This window comes from Helianthus annuus, chromosome 2, assembly GCF_002127325.2.
Source record: "Helianthus annuus cultivar XRQ/B chromosome 2, HanXRQr2.0-SUNRISE, whole genome shotgun sequence".
NCBI lineage: Eukaryota > Viridiplantae > Streptophyta > Magnoliopsida > Asterales > Asteraceae > Helianthus > Helianthus annuus.
The window spans coordinates 19,685,422-19,705,367 of record NC_035434.2 but is presented as its reverse complement, the minus strand read 5'-3'; the positions used below and the strand labels follow the sequence as shown (position 1 = coordinate 19,705,367).

The following is a 19,946-nucleotide window of genomic DNA, read 5'->3' as shown; positions in this document are numbered from 1 at the left end:
AGGAGTTCTGCAGTTTACAACCGAATTTCATTGAAATTTCTAGCTTCTACATCTTCTTTCATCAGTTCAGGAAGTTTTATCGGTCAAAACCAGTTCAAATTTTCACAGACTGTGTATAATTGACTATTAACAAATCCCTGAAAGTTTCATTGCTAAAATCGGACTAAAAATGGACAAAATGGACCCCCGAACTGATTCCGCTCGAATGGATGTTGTCTGATTTCGCTCTAAAACTTACTGTTGATTCCGCTCCAGGCTGCCAAACTATTGATTCCGCTCCAAACTTAGTGTCTAATTCCGCTCCAAGGAGATTATTATCCTAATTTCGCTCCAAAATATTGCCTGATTCCGCTCCAGGTTGTAAATTTAGTGATTTCGCTCCAAATCATTGTGGTGATTCCGCTCCAGAGTTTCAAACATCTGATTTCGTTCCTGTGAACATTGTGATTTCGCTCCAAGTGCACAACTTAGTGATTTCGCTCCTAAGGGTTGTTTACTATTTCGCTCCAAAGGTGTATTTGGGTTAATTCCGCTCAAAAGCTACTGTTTTTGAAAAACGTGATACGTAATCATGAGTGAAGAGTTCTACAACGCGTTCGCTTCATCTCCAACTACTCCGGCTTGCATTGCTCAGAATATGAATTTGGAAAACGAGACCGGAACGTTACAAAAGCCCCCGAAACCGATGAGTATCGAAGAATACTACGGGTGGAAAGACAGATTCGAAAATTGGGTTCAGGCAAACCATCTTAGGTCTTGGGAATGTATTCTAAAGAAATATGTGCTACCCTGTACTGATCTGCAAGTTGAGAAAGCAATATCGGAGTTTACAGTTCAAGAACGGGATATGTACAAAGCCGAGAAAATGATGATCAGTCTGTTACAACAAGCAATCAAAGAAGACATCTTCATATTGCTTCAGCACGACAAAACTTTAAAGTCGATTTGGAATGCTCTACGTGTTAAGTTTGAGGGTAGTGAGAACATGATTAAGAGAAAGAAAGCACTACTTAAGAAAGAGTTTGATCTGTTCAGTAGTCTACCGGGTGAAGACACGAAGAAGCTCATTGAACGATACTGTCATTTAGTGCGATCCATGTCTATGCTAAGTATAAAAATGGATCGGGAAGAGTGGATAGACAAGTTGGCAGATGCGTTACCGCAAAAAGAGTGGGGAACCTATTTGATGATTCTAAAGAATACTGTGGTGTATGATGGATTAACTATTTCTCATTTTGTTGAGAAGATTGAGAGTCAGGATTTGGAACAAAAAAAGATCGCGAGAATGAATAGTCCAAGTGGTCAACAGGATGTAAAAATGTATTACAAAGGTAATGTTCCGGAAGCTGAGAGAAGTCCGAAAATTCAGACTGCATTTAGTGCTGGGGATTCAACAGAAAAGGTTGTCAGAGTTTAAACAAAAGCAGCAAAGGTTTTTCTTCATTTCCGAGTGTCAATCCAAAAGATTCAACTACAAGCTTTCATTCTCAGAGCACAAAAACTGGAAATGGTTATGTGATCCAGTGCAACATTGCTTTAAATATTCCAGACGGCCAAAGTTTTTCTGAAGAGATTGCGAAAGATCACATGGCTTTACTTGGTTTTGTATTACTCTCTTATGAAGGTTTAGTGGCTGGTCGGATCGGAAATCCTATGCTAACAAAAGAGGATTACGATCAGATAGACGCCGAAGAAATGGAATTAATGGACATTAAATGGTGTCTAGCTAGTGTTCTTAGACGTGCTGAAAAGTTCAAGATGATTACTGGGAGAAATGACTTTCTTGATGCACATGTTTCTACTTTAGGTTTTCATAAATCTAAAGTTACTTGTTTTCGATGTAGGGAGAAAGGTCATTTCAAGAGGGAGTGCAAGAACAGGGAAGCTAGTGGAGCTCAGAATTCGTTCGGAAAAGACGATTACTACCGAAAAGCCATTTATCATCAAGTGGGTCAGCAACAACTACAAGAACCACAGGTGGCTCATGGTAGAAAAATCGAGGATTCTAAGAGAGCATGTTTGGTGGATTTTAACTGGAATGACTACATATCACCAGAAAGCAAAGTCTGTTTAGTCAATCAGGATGATGAAAGATTACCTGAAGGCTTCAGCTGGGATATGTTTGTTGATGAAAAAGGAGAGTTCAAAGCATTCATAGCTAAGATTGTTAGAGAACCAGATATGTTTGCCACATGGATGAAGTCTATTGGTGAGACTGTGAAGAATGTGGAGGTAGAGTCTTTTGTTTCTGATGAAAGCTCATTGAGTGCAGATGAAAGTTCACAAAGTGATGCTAGTTCAGAAAAAGAAGTTGTCTTTGATCAAACACCATCGGTTTCTGGTTCCTCGGATGATGTGTCTGAAAAATCAATTGAATTTGATTAGTCACTAAATGATGATAGTAGTGACGATGAGGAAGAAAAACATATTAACATTGCAAAATCTCATCTGACTCCTGAAAGTTTTTATTTCTATTTTGCAGATCGCTTGGAAAAACTGAAGGAGAAACGAGCTGCAAAAGAACAACAACAAATGAAATCTGAAGATGTTGTTCAAAATGAAAATGCTGAAAGTGTTGCTGAGAAGATGGTTGAGACTGAGAAAGTAAAAAAGGAAGAAAAGGTGACTAAAGCTGAGAAAGTGATCGAAGTAGAGAAAGTTATCGAAGTTGAGAAGATAATAGAAGTTGAAAAGATTGTTGAAGTCGTCAAGCCATGTTCAAAGTGTCTTGAACCATGCAAAGAATGTGCAGCCAAAGACGAAAAGCTTGCTGAGTATGAAAAGAACAAAGAGCAATTACTATTCAATCTCAATTATGTGAAAGAATCTTATGATGTCTTAAACAGAACAGTGACTGGTCTTCAAAAGACAAACTCAGAAAGAGAGAACGCTTTGACAATGATGAATGTTGTGATGATGTCGAAGCAGAAAGCTATCAACTTCTACATCAAAGAAAGTGCTAATTGGAAGCAAGAGTCGGAAACAGAGAAAATTGAGAATGAGAGAATTAGACGTTTATTACAAAGCTATTCTAGTTTTGATTATCTCATTGATCGAATTTATCCGACTGTTGCAGGTTTGGAAGCTTTCCAAGATGACAAGCCAAAGAAGAAAGATAGTGGTAAGAAACCGACTGTTAGTTATAACAAGTGTCCGCCTCCGATCTGGGAAGGGTATTCTCCTAGGAAACCAAACGAGGAGCAACTTGAAAAAGCAGTCAATATAAAGTTAAAAACTTACACAACTGATGAATTACCAGAAAACATTGATGTCACTTTCACATCAGCTGACACTGATCATAAGTCTGAGTTAATCAAAAAGGTGGTCGATCAGGTGTTGGATACTGATGAAGAGTCTGAGTCAAAGTCTGAGTCTGGAGGGTCAAATTCATCAGTCAACAGTTCAAAATCGTCGGTTAAATGGGTTTATAGCAAAGAGTTTTTGTCAGAAAAATCAAACTTGAATGATGAAACATTTGAAGTAGCATATACTTTGAATGATTCTGACAAGCTATATTCTGACAAAGAGTTTCCTATAAGAAGTGTTAAAACGGAATTGATTAACAAGACTTTCAAACTAATAGAAATTAATATTCCAGAATTGGAAGTTTTGAAAAATCTTGAAAAACCTAAAAAATACACTTCAAGAGTTCATCAACGTTTAAACAAGAAAAAGGGTTACAATTCTGGTTCTGGTTTTCAAAAGAAACCAAACCATAATCGTAGCTACAAAAAGAAAGGTTTAGGTTTTATTCCACCAGAGAATTATAAAAATGAGAAAAATTCTAAAACAAAAACAGAATTTGTTTCAGGTGGAAGTGCCGAGGAATTACAGAAGAAACCGTTCTGGAGACAATCAAACAAGGAGTTTCTTGCTGAAAAGAAGAGAAAGGGAACTGGAGTTTTTCATCCAAGAGAGACTCGAATCTGTTTCAAATGCAATGAAGCTGGTCACATTGCATGGAATTGTCCGAAAAATGCTAAGACAAAACAGGGAGTTTCTAAAAAGATGAAAGAAATAGTTGTTGATGTTGAGCCACCAACCGAAAAATTCAAAATTTTTGAAAATTCCACTTATGAGGTTGGTGAGTGTTCGAAAAAGGAATTTTCACAAAAAGAATGCAAAGAACAACCAAATGTGGGTTGTTAAGCAGGTTGATGAGAAAATCAACGATGATTCTGGTTCCACAAAGCCAGAAGAGCCACAAGGTGAGGTAAAAGAGGTAAATTCTGTGTATTAAGTAAGTGATGATGAATTTCCGTCACTGAAATTTGAAGAGATTAAACAGAAATTTGGTAAAGTTGAGATCTCGGATCAGTTTTACTCCGAGAAGAATGAGTTTGATGTCGAGAAAGTTTATAATGGAAGCGTTAAGAAATTTTTTGGGAAAATGCTTGACGGGAAAGCAAAAGGGGTTAAAGATTTCTATGCAACTAAAAAGGCAACATATAACCCTACTGAGCAAGAATTGAAAACCCTCAAGTTTGAAAAGACTTGGGTGGAAATTCTTTTCCCTTGAAGTCTTTGGACTATGCCGGAGATCCCAAGTTTGTAATCGTGGATTAGGAATCGGCATCATTCTTGTAAAGTGTTTTTATGAAAGATTTGAAAATTGTTGAAATTTTTACAGGTTGAAGGACTACGCCGGAGCTTCCAGGTTGGTATGTGAGAAGCAGGAATCGGCATCTTGTTTGGTAAATGATCTAGTGTAGATGTTCTATTCCTACACTGGACAATGGTGATGGTTTTTACGATTGGTACAGAGGGTGCATACTTGCATATGGTAAATCAGGGACATTTGTTGGACCGTGTTCCGACCCTAAAAAGTCAGCCGAGACAGTTCATCTTCATGTATAAAGGCGGAATCAGTATATATGAAGTTACACAGCTTGTCCTTTCCAATTCCCTTTGTTTTATTGCTTTCTGAAGTAATTTTGACAGAGTTTCGTTCCAAAAGCACACACATACGTCCGCTCGAATGAACACAAGCATCAGGTATTTATAGGGCTGAGTGGTTCGCTCATATGGACTGCCATATGAGCGGACCTACAACTTTGTCACATAAGCGAACCCACCTGATGCACTAAAAGCGAACCTATTAAGACCCTAAGAGCGGACCTACTAACTAATGTACATAAAAGCGAACCTACTTCTTAAAATACATACTTTGACATTCTAGACCCTCTGTTATCCTATCTTGACCTAAGACTTCACGTAGACGTAGTCAACAGACATTCCATGCATCAACAGACTCCCCCTTGGATGTTGATGTAGTCTTCAGCAGTCTTTAGCTCCTGAGTCGTCGGTCTTGGTCTTTTCTCCGACTCTGTCTTCTCTTCATAATCACTTTATCTTCACAGGTTCAGAATTACAACCTGACTCCATCTTCAGTCTTCCCTTTATCTATTGATCTAGACTCCCCCTTTCACAGACTCCCCCTCTCAGTATGCTGGGTTCTGAGGTATCTGGTTCAATCTTTGACAATTAGCTTCCGTTGGGAATAATGAAGTCTCCAAACCTGTTACTCAACCAATAACATTACGATCTATTTTTTCTTACAATAAACACAAATTCAATCAGTTTTAGAAATCCACTCAAGTATTCAAGTTCAAGTTAATGACCCTGATCACTTGATTAATCTACCAAGTTCAATTTAATGACCTTGGTTGATCTATTGACAAAACAAACTGATTTAGTAAAAACATTTTCAACTTTTTCTGAAAATAACAAGTATCAAGTTAATGAACTTGTTTTTGACTTTGAAAACAATCAAACTTCCAACAAAGTAAGCTCTCCTCATTCTTCAGCTCAGAATCTCCTGCATCTGCTTCAGTCTCTAAGAATCCAACAATCAACTCTCTACTTTGGTTTGTCAAAAATAAAGTAGAAATGTAAAGTCTTTTTGGATTTTTAAAGTGATCTAAACTAAGAAATGAAATACAGAAAACTTAAATTGCAGAAAATAAACTATTTACAAACTTATTTTTGGTGAGCGTGTCAGGGAATCATATCAGCTTCTCAGACAAATTACTAGTACCGTTAAGCTACATTACATACTCAGACTTAAACAATTCACCTCGATTGTCGATATACTGATCCATCTTAAATTCTCACACAGATTTCAATATATTCAGGATACGATTTAAGTGTATTAAGAACTTAGTTCAATTCATGTGTCCCACCTCTTGAATATACTCCCGTATCCAGAATCCCAGATATTCAGTCTTACAGGTGAGTATACCACAGATGATATCTGTAAGGGGTTAGATGCGAAACCGTGAGAGCTCAGGTCAGAACTTCCGTTCAGCAGAGAGATGACGGCTCGACTTTTGGTGTGTCCCCTTTAGAGGATCTTTTAGTTACAACAGCAGCGACTATCAAATTTTATTGTTTCATCAGCTTGCTGAGGGCGATGCTATGTTTCAAGCATTTTGCAGAAAGTATTATTCGGGGACTAGGTCAGTACTTCCATACAGCAGAAGTCCCGGAATAATACCCCAGATATTACTGAGTATAAAGACCTAGTATCTCAGAATATGGGACCTTTCAAACGAGATTTCAAGGGTTAGCTATATATCCAAGTAGTGTTCCCCACGAATTTCACAAGTTTGAAATTTTAGGTTTATATCCCGAATAAATTTACTAAATGTACGAAAACCTATCGACACATCGTTAGTAAGACTGTTTAACTCATTTGTCTTTCCAAATCTTTAGCATACTGCAATTGTCTAGCCGATGTACTATCATTTTCCCTATATACACAAGCTCTTTTTCAATTTTATCATGTTTTTGGATTTTTCATTTTTTACTATTTTTGTATTTTCTGAAAATAAAACTATCTCCCCCTAAATACCAAAACACGTAAAAAATCAACAAACCATTGCAGATTGTTTCTCGTCTTCATCCGCAACAGTACTCTCATCAACGCTCACAATACCATCCCACACCGAAAGCAATTTCATACCATTAAGTTTTAATGGTATGATACCACTTGTTGGACCGTGTTCCTACCCTGAAAAGTCAGCCGAGACAGTTCATCTTCATGTATAAAGGCCGAATCAGTATATATGAAGTTACACAACTTGTCCTTTCCAATTCCCTTTGTTTTATTGCTTTCTGAAGTAATTTTGACAGAGTTTCGTTCCAAAAGCACACACATACGTCCACTCGAATGAACACAAGCATCAGGTATTTATAGGGCTGAGTGGTTCGCTCAACATACGTCCTCGTCCTGAGCTCTGATACCACTTGTTGGACCGTGTTCCTACCCTGAAAAGTCAGCCGAGACAGTTCATCTTCATGTATAAAGGCCGAATCAGTATATATGAAGTTACACAGCTTGTCCTTTCCAATTCCCTTTGTTTTATTGCTTTCTGAAGTAATTTTGACAGAGTTTCGTTCCAAAAGCACACACATACGTCCGCTCGAATGAACACAAGCATCAGGTATTTATAGAGCTGAGTGGTTCGCTCATATGGACTGCCATATGAGCGGACCTACAACTTTGTCACATAAGCGAACCCACCTGATGCACTAAAAGCGAACCTATTAAGACCCTAAGAGCGGACCTACTAACTAATGTACATAAAAGCGAACCTACTTCTTAAAATACATACTTTGACATTCTAGACCCTCTGTTATCCTATCTTGACCTAAGACTTCACGTAGACGTAGTCAACAGACATTCCATGCATCAACAACATTAATTTGTACTTGATCTACTACAAGTGTTTGATGAACAATATGATGAACCATACCCCTAACTTACAAGTGAACCTGCAAGTGGTTATAAGAAACTTATTTTCCGGAAAAATCATTTTGATTAAAACAAACTTAAGTGTTTTGAAATCTAAATGAGAAAATAGTTTGTTGAAAGGGGGAGTTCTGATTGTTTATGCCTAGTGGATGGCGATTTGATGCGATTCGATATCGGTTGTCACTTTATTTGTACAGTTTGTTTTGAGTCTTCTGTATTTGGGTCAAGAGTTTAGATAGTTTTCAAATTTCTTTTAAATGTGTTTGCATTTTAGGGGGAGTAGAAAATTTCAAAAAATCCAAAAACATTAGAAAATTTGAAAAAGCCAAAAACATTATAAAATCAAAAAAAAAAAAATTGAGTTTTGTTGTGAAAAAGAGGAAATGATAGTACATCAGTGGACTGTCACAACATGCTAAAGAATTCGATTGTAAAAATGTGATAAACAATTTCAATGCGGATATGTCAGTAGGTTTTTACACATTTAGTAGATTGTGATGAGATATAAACCTAAAAATTCAAACTTTCTTACTCTGTGGGTAACAACTTCTTAGATATATAGGTAACCCCTGAAATCTTGTTTGAAAGGTCCCTTATTCTGAGATACTAGGTCTTTATGCTCAGTGATATCTGGGGTATTATCCCGGGACTTCTTCTGTATGGAAATACTGACCTAGTCCCCGGATAATACTTTCTACAAATGCTTGAAAAAGCGCCTCCCTCAGCAAATTGATGAAACAACAAAATTGATAGTCATTGCTGTTGTAACAAAAGATCCTCTAAAGGGGACACACCAAAAAGTCGAAGCCGTCATCTCTTTGCGTATACGGAAGTATCGACCTGAGCTCTCACGGCCCTCGCAAATAACCCCTGACAGATATCATCTGTGGTATACTCACCTGTAAGACTGAATATTGGGATCTGGATACAGGAGTATATTCAAGTAGTGGGACACGCGAATAAGTTTAAGTATCTAAAACATTAACATCATATCTCGGATCAGTTGAACTTCGTCTGAAAATTTAAGTGGACAAATATACTGACAATCTAGGTGAATTGTTTAGAACTTAAAATGAAATCAAGCTTAACGGTGTTCGTGATATGTCTCATATACTAATATGATCCTCTTACATAAACTCACAAAAATATTGTTTGTAAATATTTCATTTCTGCATTTCTTTATTTCTACAATTTGATGTCTTTATTTTCTTTACTTTTCAAAATCCAAAAAGATTTTCGGTGTGTTTTAGCACAAACTTTTGAAAAAAATTCAAAAAGATTTTCGACAACTGATGTTGGAAAGCTGATTTTCAAAGTCTCAAGTGCTAAACATGATGACATTGTTGTGAGGGGGAGTGTGTCTTGAACATCAAATGTGTTTTTTAAATCAACAAGTGGTTCATCAAAGAGGATAGTTTCTTTTGAGGGAGAGTCAATGTTAGTGCATATATTCTGAATTGTAAAATGTGTAAAACTTACTTTGAGGTAGAGTTTATACAGGTTAAGCATGAGCTGGGTTATCGATCCTAAGCAAAACTAGAGCCAAGTTTCGATCTTGGAAATTAAAAGCTGTGGGATAGTAACCAGTTTGATCGATTCTGAGAAGCTTATAAGAGCCAGATTCCGATACCTGAGGATATTGTAGATAGAACATGTGCCAGGTTTCATTTATGTAGTCAAAATTTGAGCCAGGCTAACGATCATGTATTGTGAAAGCCAAACAACGATCCTGAAACAGATGATGCTGAAGAACTAAAGGAATGCCAGCATATCGCAAGGGGGAGTCTGAAGATGTGAAAGAGAAGAGAGAGTGAAGCCCAGAAGACTGATCAAGGCTGAAGTTTGAGAAGACTCGACACGTAAGACTCGTCAACATCTGAGGGGGAGTCTGTTGGTGCATACATCTGTCGACTTCGTCTTGTATCGAGTCTTAGTTTAGATTGTGTAGATCAGGGCACGTTTTACGAGAAAGTAACATGTTTAGGGTGTTGTAAAGTCTGATTTCGCTCCTAAGCCTAATTCCGCTCCTAATGTCATTTAGATGATTTCGAGCGGAATCACAAGAGTCAGATTCCGCTCCAAATGGTGTGTTATGTTTCGGGCGGAATCACGAGCCTATATATAGGTTACTTTAGAGCGAAATCAGCATCAGTTCCTTATATTCCATACCGAAGTGCTGCCGGTGTGAGGTTTGACTGTATTTGCTGTCAGATTAATCAAATCAGTGTTAAAAGTGAATTGCAAGCTGTTTCGGGTCAATCGCACGATCCTACACATGGATCGCACGATCCTACACATTCGGGTCAATCGCACGATCCTACACATGGAGTGCCAATCTCAATTATTTCCGACAGAGATGGACGCTTTGTCTCATGAATCTGGCAATCCTTTCAGGAAGCCTTTGGATCTCAGCTAGATCTAAGCATGACATTCCATCCACAAACAGACGGCCAGAGCGAACGAACCATGCAAATGTTAGAAGATATGCTTCGCGCATGTGTCATGGACCTAGGCGGCAGCTGGGATACTCATCTACCTTTAGTTGAGTTTTCCTACAATAACAGTTATCATACAAGCATAAAAGCCGCACCATTCGAAGCTCTGTATGGCCGCAAATGTCGATCGCCCTTATGTTGGGCAGACGCTGGAGACAAAAGAATGGTTGGTCCTAAGCTTGTACAAGAGACAACCGACAAAATTATGCAGATCCGAGAGCGCATTAAGGCGGCTCGAGATTGACAAAAGAGCTACGCTGATCAAAGACGAAAATCACTAGAATTCGAGGTGGGAGACAAAGTGTTGTTAAAGGTCTCACCTTGGAAGGGCGTAGTAAGATTCGGAAAACGTGGGAAGCTGAATCCCCGATACATCGGACCATTCAAGATTTTGGAAAGAGTTGGTACCGTGGCATACAAGTTGGAATTACAGGAAGAACTTAATGGAGTACATGATACGTTCCATGTATCCAACCTCAAGAAGAGTCCAACACAAGAAAACGTGATCATCCCTGCGGATGAAGTGCATATTGATGACGCCCTCCGATTTACAGAGCAACCCGTTGAGGTTACCGACTGGAAAGTCAACAAGACCAGGAGGAGCAGTGTGAAACTTGTCAAAGTACGTTGGAACTCTAAACACGGACCCGAGTACACGTAGGAACGTGAAGACCAGTTCAAAGAAAAGTATCCCCACCTGTTCAAGAGGACTCCTGCGAGAGTTAGTTCAGCCTGAATTTCGGGACGAAATTCTTTTAACGAGGGGAGACTGTGACAACTGGCACAAAACCGGTAATTTCCGTACACTTTAATTTTTATTTAATGACTGCAATTATGTGCTTAAATGTCAGCATTGTCTGATACATACTAAATAAGTGAATTCATGCATGTTTTATACTACAAGATATTGCTTTATGCATTAACGAGAGCGTTACGTCAGAAATACTAGTAAACTCACCGGTAAGACACAATATGCCAACAACTCTGCAGAAAGCAGTCAGACACTAGAATTGGGGCCTTGGTGTAGGTCCAACATTAAGAATACATTAAAACCCAAGAGTACATACAAAGGTTAACATATAAACATTCCGGTAACTAAAATACGCACTAAAAAGCACCCGAAACGCACTTTAAATGCAAAATTCTGCATAATTCAGCTATAATCAGCTTTTTAATACAAAAATATTATGCAGAATTCATGTTTATTTGTCCAGAATACCTTCCTAAGTGTTGGGAATTAAAAGGGTTACAAAAGGATACATAAAGGACACTAAACGGTGCAATTTAGCACTTTAACGAACCGGTATTTAACCGAACAACCGGACATTACCCGGAACATCAAAATATTACTAGAAATATTATTTTAATATTTCTAACTAGTTATGGTCCCCGAACATCATAACACCCCTTATAATGTAATAACACATCAAGTCCCTAAAAATTACATATGAAAGCCAACTTGTGTATATATTAGAGTTGGAAATTACACTTTGCCCCCTCCCCCCCCCCCCCCCCCGCATGTTGATTCACGGTCACAAGGGGTGGACCCACTTTTGATTTGTGAAATCTTACTAAATCACCCAATATCTTACCAAGATATTCACTTGATTTTCTTGGATTTGTTTTGATTATATTAGGATATTGTAAGATCTGGCAAGTTACACATTACCCCCCCTCCCTCCCACAAGATTTACATAATCTTTCTATATCCCGTTAGATATTATTTGGATTTACTTTGATTTTATTTAGATATTAAAAGATCACACAAGATATGGTAGATCTTGCAAGTGTATTATAAGTATAACCATCACCATTTCACCACACAACACCTCTTCCTCCCTTCTTCCTCCTTTGTTTTCAGCTCACACTCACCCAACATACACCACCCATTTTCATTCAACTTCCAAGCATTTCAAGGCTTACATAAGGTGCTAGAAGGTCACTAACGAGGCTCGGTGCTCACGGAACTTGAAGAACCTTCTTCGTTTGCTTTTATCCACCACATTTTCACCATAGTTCTTCCCTAGCTTTAAGCTAGTTGTAAGCATCTTGAACACTCTCATTTACTTCTATTTTTAGTGGTTAAAAGACTTATTATGTTGAAAATCTTATGAACACTAAAGAACATGAACTTGAAACTTGAACATGAACTTTGCATATGATGATATTTTGATGAAATGATGTTGTTTAGTGGAAGTATAGTGTTTTCTTGTTGATTACTAGGAATATTGATGTTGATCATGACATGAAACTTGCTAGATTGTGATTAAACACGTGATCTAGCAAGTTAGGAGATGATTATGTAACAACATGAAATAATCATCTTCTTGTTAAGACATGAACTTGATGAATGAATGATTTCTTGGAAAAATATTAAACAAAGCAAGCTAGTAATCTTGTGAATCTAAGATTCATGAGTGGTTTTCCAAAAGAACCAAGTTTAAAATGTGATTTTTAAAATGATCTTGGTTTTTACTCAAACCTACACTATTTTTAGTAGAAAAACAAGTGTATGAACACTTATAAAACAAGAAAAATGCAAGAGAAGTATTTTTAGAAAAATCATTTCACAAGTTGTAAATGACTAAATCTTTTAGTAAAGTGATTTACAAACAAATAACCATGTTTATAAGGGTAACTAAACCTACTAAATAACATGGTAAGTTACTACAAGATGTTACAAAAACTTCAAGTTCATGATATAGTGTGATTTACATGATTTTGGCACTTGTTAAGTGTTGCTTAAGTTGTTGATTTGTTGATGACGATTTAAAAGAAAATAAACACATGTTTTGAAAACATGGGAAACCCCCATTTTTAGGGGAAACTCTGTCAAAATTTCTATAAAATTTTGACACTTCGAAAAATATAAGTTTTGAGAAACTTATTCCCTAAAAATGTATCTAAAAACATTTACCAAGGTGTCCCTAATTTTTGTGTTAAGAAATGATGATTTCTTCAAGATTAAAATTGATACTAAGTATGTATATTTTTTAGGAAGAATATATGTATTTATTGGTCACCAAATTTTGTGCTAAGTGTATGTAGTATGTATTATACGTGATAGTGTATTAGGACTTGAAAATACACTAAATATTCTTGAGAAGTAAAAACACAAAAATACACATACAACATACAAGATACATAATTCGGGTGCAAAATACAAGGAACTTATATTTATTTTTGAGAAAATAATATAAGTAAGACACTTAGTTAAAAATATAAATTATTTTTAACACAAGGAAAACATATACAAAAGATAGTGACTTGTACTTGTGCGATACAAGTCTAGTGACTAACGTTAAGAAAACACGTATAGGTCACGACGTTAATTAAGCAAATCCGGTGAAGTTTACGACGCAAGGAACGCAAAGTTGTGAGTTCATGCTCCCCCTTTTCTTTAACTGTTTTTGGTTTTATAACTTCGGGGGTGAAATACATGTTACAAATGTTACAACGTTCATAAATGGTATGATGGAGTACAAAAACATTCAAGTGAAACATTCTAGATCATGTCCGAATAGGGTACCATAAGCACCATTAATCAACGTATACATTCAGACCGCGGAACAAAAGGTTAGATCTAATGGGTTTCAGGCAACCCCACTCTTGGCCCACTTTTACCAATGAGTGCTTCTGTGTCTCAGTCAAACTCGACAAAAATGCCTAGGTTTGGTGGCTTCCTATGTCGTGACACATGTTAGTGGCTTTGCAAACCACTAGCGATCTCAAACTTTCATAATATTCAGTTACAGATACATTCTACTTGATACATTCAAACATTCATAGTACTCAGTTACAGATACGTTTTACAAGTTACATTCAAACATTCATACATTCTACAAGTTGCATATCAAGTTTTCATTCAAGTATTTAAACATTCAAAAACAATCACTGCATGAATTCACACCAACATTATGTTAACCTTTTTCCAAAACTCACATGTATTTCAGGTAACTAAAGTAGATGTGCGCGTGGTCTCACTCATGCTCTTGGATGTCGTCTATGTTTACTTTTAAATAAAGTTGTAGACTTTCAGACAATATGTTGTCTCGTGATGTAAACACTTAAACTATGTTTTCCGTCATGTAATGTTAATAGTTATTTTTACGAGCATGTAGTATGTTTACCTTTCGTATGCAATGAGAACCTTTCATGATCACACCTCGTGCTTCCACCGTAGAAAGGGGTGTGATAATATTGGGCCTCAAAAATGAGTACAATCGCCTGAAAAACAACCTCCTTGGTAGGCAATACCCAACCGTATTTTTTGAACTCCCTTGTTTGTTAGCCGATCATGATTACATGATCAAGAAGGTTTTCCTTACTATTCCAATTGTTCAGGCCTTTACCACAGCCACTAATGTAGTCCCTACAGCCACAACCACAGATTTTTCTCAAACCTTTAGCAATTATTGCCCAACTCAATCTTCAGCCTCAGCTTGCTGCTCCACTGGCCTTTTATACCAACCGCGGTCGCGGTCGTGGCCAAGGGAACCGTCGTGGTCGTGGAAATTTTAGTCGTCCACAAGGGAGCGGAAACCGAAGCCAGTTCAGTTGGGCTTCCAATCAAAACACTGTTTATGGTTCATGGAACAGATGTGGCATAGGTCATATCCCATCATAATGCCCTAACCGTGACCCTACCACTTTAAGGGGAAGACAACCCGCTGCTAATTTTTCTGATAACAGGTCACAGGCACCATCTTCATGGCTTCCTGACACGGGCTCTAGTGATCATGTTGCACCAGACCTTTCTAGCTTTGACGGTTCTGAACCTTAATACGGGGAGGACAATCTTCGTGTTGGCAATGGTAAGGGTTTACCCATACTCCACATTAGCTCTTAACAATTTCATTCACCCACTATGTAACACCCCAAACATTTCCGTCCAATTATGCCATGACACGTGTCCAATTCTCTAACTAATCCCATGTATGTGAAGGGAGAAACCTCCGACTAATCCCGACTATGTAGAAGGAGGAAGGACGTATGTTGAAACGTTAACTGAAACATATCTTTGAATCCCCAACTAATCCCGAACCTAAGAAGGAGAAATGAAATTTTACCGTGCAAAGCCTTAACCCTTACGGTCCGTAAGGGACTGCCAGAGGCAGAATTATGCTTGGGGACCAAGGTTTTATGCCATTGTGACACCTAACTCGCATTGTGCCACCTTTCCTCTGATCCTTACATGTCCTAAGACACTTGGGGGCATATTATAACTGATCATAACACATGGAATGATCTTGTTCAACATCTCCAAGTATAAAAGGGCATAAAATCTCCATAAGAGGACTCCTTTCTTAGTTCATTTTCAGCCAATCACTTTCAAGTAAGTGTTTACTTTGGTGCCAATTCATTTATTTAGTTATTTTTATATAAAAATCAAACAGTTGACTTTCTGTTTGACTTTAGCTTCTGATCATTTTGGTCAAAGTAAAGTTTAGTCTGAACTTTACTACGTGATCGTAATAATGTTGAATTTTTAACTAAAATGAATAACTGAGTTCTATAACTTAAAACTCGGTTGTTTTATCACTTATGCAAGTTTTATAACTAATATTAACTGATTATAACATGCTCAACTTGTCCAATTCAGTTTAGGGTCTTATTCTATGTCAAAAGTCAAACAGTTTCATTTTTGCTTTGACTTTTGATTCTGACCCGTTTGGTCAACGTTTAGGGTTGTTTTAAAATTTTTTAGGACCATGTTATTGTTAAGCATAACTCACTGAAGTTATGCTACATGGTCAGCCGTTTGATAGGTTTATGGACAAGTCTTGAAATTATATTCATAAATGACCATAATGCTCTTATGTGGTCAAATAAACTAATCAAATGATTTTAATCTAAACCAAACTTGTAAATTGACTTTATATCAGTAGATACTTCAACCTAAAATGTATTTTCTTAATAAGACTTGTCACAAGCCCATCCGACCTTTCGAACTCCTTTTTACGCGTGTAACTAGTTATGTGAACCTAGTTCGCATAAACTAGGCGTAATGGGTCAAAACCATTTCAAATCCTTCCAGATCAGAATAGTTTTCTAAAATACCATTATCCAATGAGTCTTTACACTCGGATAGGTATACACCACATTCAAGTCGGTTTACGCTTCATCTAGCGATTAATCTTATTCTTACGTAACGGGTCCTGTCTAACGAACTCGCCTATGACCTGTATATATTTTAACAGGTAGCTACATTTGTTCATTCCAGACTATATAACCCCCAAGATAATCAGACTTGAGTTTAGTTCTTAGTTTATACGACTTTTACTATATTTGAAAACCGGTAACGGTTGGAAACTAGCTAAAAGGTAAATACTCTTAACTTATTTTGTTTTTAAACTTGGGCTATGGCGAATACGCCACTTGGAGCGACTATTACATAAATGGGTTGCCTATGATAACCCATAAATGTAAGAACTTAGTTTAATCCATTATATTGGATAACAGAAATGATTGGGGGTTATATTTTAACAGATGTGCAAAATGCCTTTTTGCACGGTGACCTTCAAGAGACAGATTATCTACAACAACCTCCAGGTTTTGTTGACCCACAAAAACCGGATCCTGTTTGCCTGCTTCAAAAGTCCCCCTACGGTCTCAAGCAAGCCCCTTGATCATGGTTTGAAAGTTGTCAACTACCCTCCTAGCTCTCGGATTTAAGGGTTCCAAGACCGACCCTTCACTTTTTATTTATTCGCATAAGGGGTCGTTGCTCGATATTGTTGGATCGTCGTGTGACCCTAACGAGTCAATATGAAGAGTTCAACATCAAAAACAAAGGCGGAATCAATGTAATTGACATAACACAGCTTGTTTTCCTCTAATTATCTTCTTTTACTGATTTCCTGAGCTTTTACAATTCAGATAACAATCCGGCAGCACCTCGGCTCTCAAACACACACTTGTAATTCCGTATGAAATGAACAGGGGTAACAGATATATATAGGCGGTTAATTCTGCATGAAACTGTTCCAAGCCAAATTACATGTTCATGCGAAATCATTAATTCCGTGAGGAATTAAGTAATTCCATATGAAACATCTAATTTCGCTTGAAATGACATTTAGATCATTTCATGCGAAATTATCCTACAACACTGTGTGACAACCGGTAATTAACGGCTTCTAATTACGCGATTAACAAACGTTTAAGGCGATAATTAATAGTGTTTAAGGCACGAGTTAACCCAATTAGGCTTTTGTAATGCTTAGGAACGCCTACTCAACTTTACAGTATGCGAATGATAATCCGCGGAGAAACCGCGTAACGATAAACGATAACGAACTGATACCGTACAAAATACTGACCACACCGACGAATACGAATTTTATACGTATTATTTAAACCTATGGATTTCGTTTAGCGGAATTTTCAAGCTTTCGAATGTCACAACACGCAAACGTGAACGGAAAACGCGACTGCGGGAACGCACCGACCATCAACGACGAAACAAAGCATCGGACTCAAATTTCGTCTCGATGTTAATATATTACGATATATTTCGCTTCGTTTTTAAACTGCATCATCCGTAGTTGGAAACAGATCGAAAACGGGTTAGAAACGACGACTGGAGTGTTATACGCGATTTAACGCGACAGAACAACGTATGCGTTTAATAACAACGTACGACGTAATTTCACGAACTTTCGACCCTAAAAATCTATTTTAGGACATTACACGATTATCGGGTTTGCAAACAGGCTTTAAGAATATGATTGGGCCGCTTAAAAACGCTATTAAACGGGCTTGTGGGCCTGGCCCAAGCCCATTAGTTAACCTAGCTATATAAACTCATTTTACCACTAAAACCCTCATTTGTTCCCTCATGCTTCAGCCGACACCCCCTAGAATTCCTTTCTCTGCATTTCTTGAAGAAACCCTAACTATATGTAACATACCATCCTCTTCATCCTTCATTTTTACAAAAATAGAGCCCTAATCAGATCACTACAAACGCATAACCAGACCCCTCTCTTCTCTTTGTCCGTTCGCCGGCGACCAGGAGCCGTTTTCCGGCTTGTTTCTCCGACAAACACCCACCCCCACATCCCTCGTCTCTTTCACCATGCCCAACGAACAGGATCAGCCGACCACCACCACTTTCGGGTGGTGGCGCGTGGTGGCGTTGGACGGTAGGTTACGAGCGGATGAGAGCAGAAGAGATGAGAGAGAGACCTGTTGAAGAAAGAGAGAGAGAGAGCAGTGACTGAACGACGGCGAAGTGCCGTCTCCGACGGTGGCGGCAGTGCCGCCGTGACGGTGGTGGAGGCGACGACAGTGGTGGGGTGTATGTGTTTGGTTCGGTTCAGGCAACAACTTAACAGGTTTACTCTTTTCAGTTTTCAGTTCGGGTATTATTTTCATCTCGGTTCAAGGCTCGAGTCTCAGTTTGTTTTGGTTAGTGTTACAGGCTTGGTTTTGGTTCAAGAGGTGGTTCAGTTCAAGACGGGTTTTGGGTTTAGGTGACGTCTCGGTTCGGGTCAGTTTTGGGTCCTGGTTACAAGATAAAAAAAGGGTGTGCGGTTTTAGTTCCAGTTTGGTTCAGAAATTGTGGCTCGGGAGCATCGGTTCGGCTCAATGGTTAATCGGTCAAGTCATGGGTCTCGGTTCAGTTCAGATGTCGGTTCTGATCTCGTATGTTTCAGTTCAGATTTTGGGTGCGGTTCCAAGTCGGTCACAGCTTCGGTTCGGGTCAAGCGGCCTTGGGTCAGACTCAGTTCGGTTGACTTGGTCAAACCGAGTCAACTCAGTCAATGACAGTCAACTGTTGGTCAACACCGGTCAATAGAAGTCAAGGATGGTCAACTGGTCATAGAAGACCCGGTAAAGTTTTAACAATGCGTTAAACTTTATATATAGATTCGTTAGACTTTTACTTTACGCGACCGAGCTCGACCCGACTAAACTAGATACTAGCTTACGTTTTGGTATATTTAATGAGAATTTTTTTTATATATATATAGTGTTTATTGGTTGAATCATTGTTGAATTTTGACAAAAGACGACGACTTTTATGGTTGGGTTATTCCAAAAACAGAGGACACTCTGTCCGTTTTTCGTCAAAAATCCGAAATATCAAACATATTTATATTATATAAACGACACATATCGAAGTTCGAATTTTCTTATAAAATAAATATGAAAGTATACTTATTTTGGCGACGTAATACGGATTTCAAAACAAAGTTATCCCATTCCGACAAACTTGATTTACTATCTAGCGAAACTCGATATTATATAAAACAAACATGATTATTTATGTTTCTTTCCAAAACGCCGACACTTCGAAATACTTTGAATATTCACGTAGAATAAATATGAAGCTTCTATTTATTTTAAATGTCGAGTTTCTGAACATATTTATAAAATAAATATAAAATGTTCTATGTTTGTTTCCAACGTCGTTATTCGTATAATTTTTATACGATAAATATTTTTGCTTATAGTTATTTCGAATGACTATTATTCGACGATTATTTAACAAATTATAAGTAGTTATATTTATTATAACGTTGTTAGTTCGAACAATCTTATAACATAAATATATTTGTTATATTCGTTTCAAACGTCACGTTTTCGAATATATATATATATATATATATATATATATAGGGGAAGGTTCATTTGAGAAGAAAATTTTATTGAGAAGAAAAAGAACAAAAGGGTACAATTGTAAAACA

General features: G+C 37.6%; 1 long non-coding RNA gene across 1 annotated transcript; it reads left to right on the top strand.

Annotated features, from left to right (window-relative positions):
* The first annotated feature begins 18,088 nt into the window (after nt 1-18,088).
* On the top strand, nt 18,089-19,247 carry LOC118483899. The gene is made up of 2 exons (XR_004872183.1): nt 18,089-18,590; nt 18,677-19,247. It is a non-coding gene; the product is annotated as an uncharacterized LOC118483899 (long non-coding RNA).
* Nucleotides 19,248-19,946: the final 699 nt, after the last annotated feature.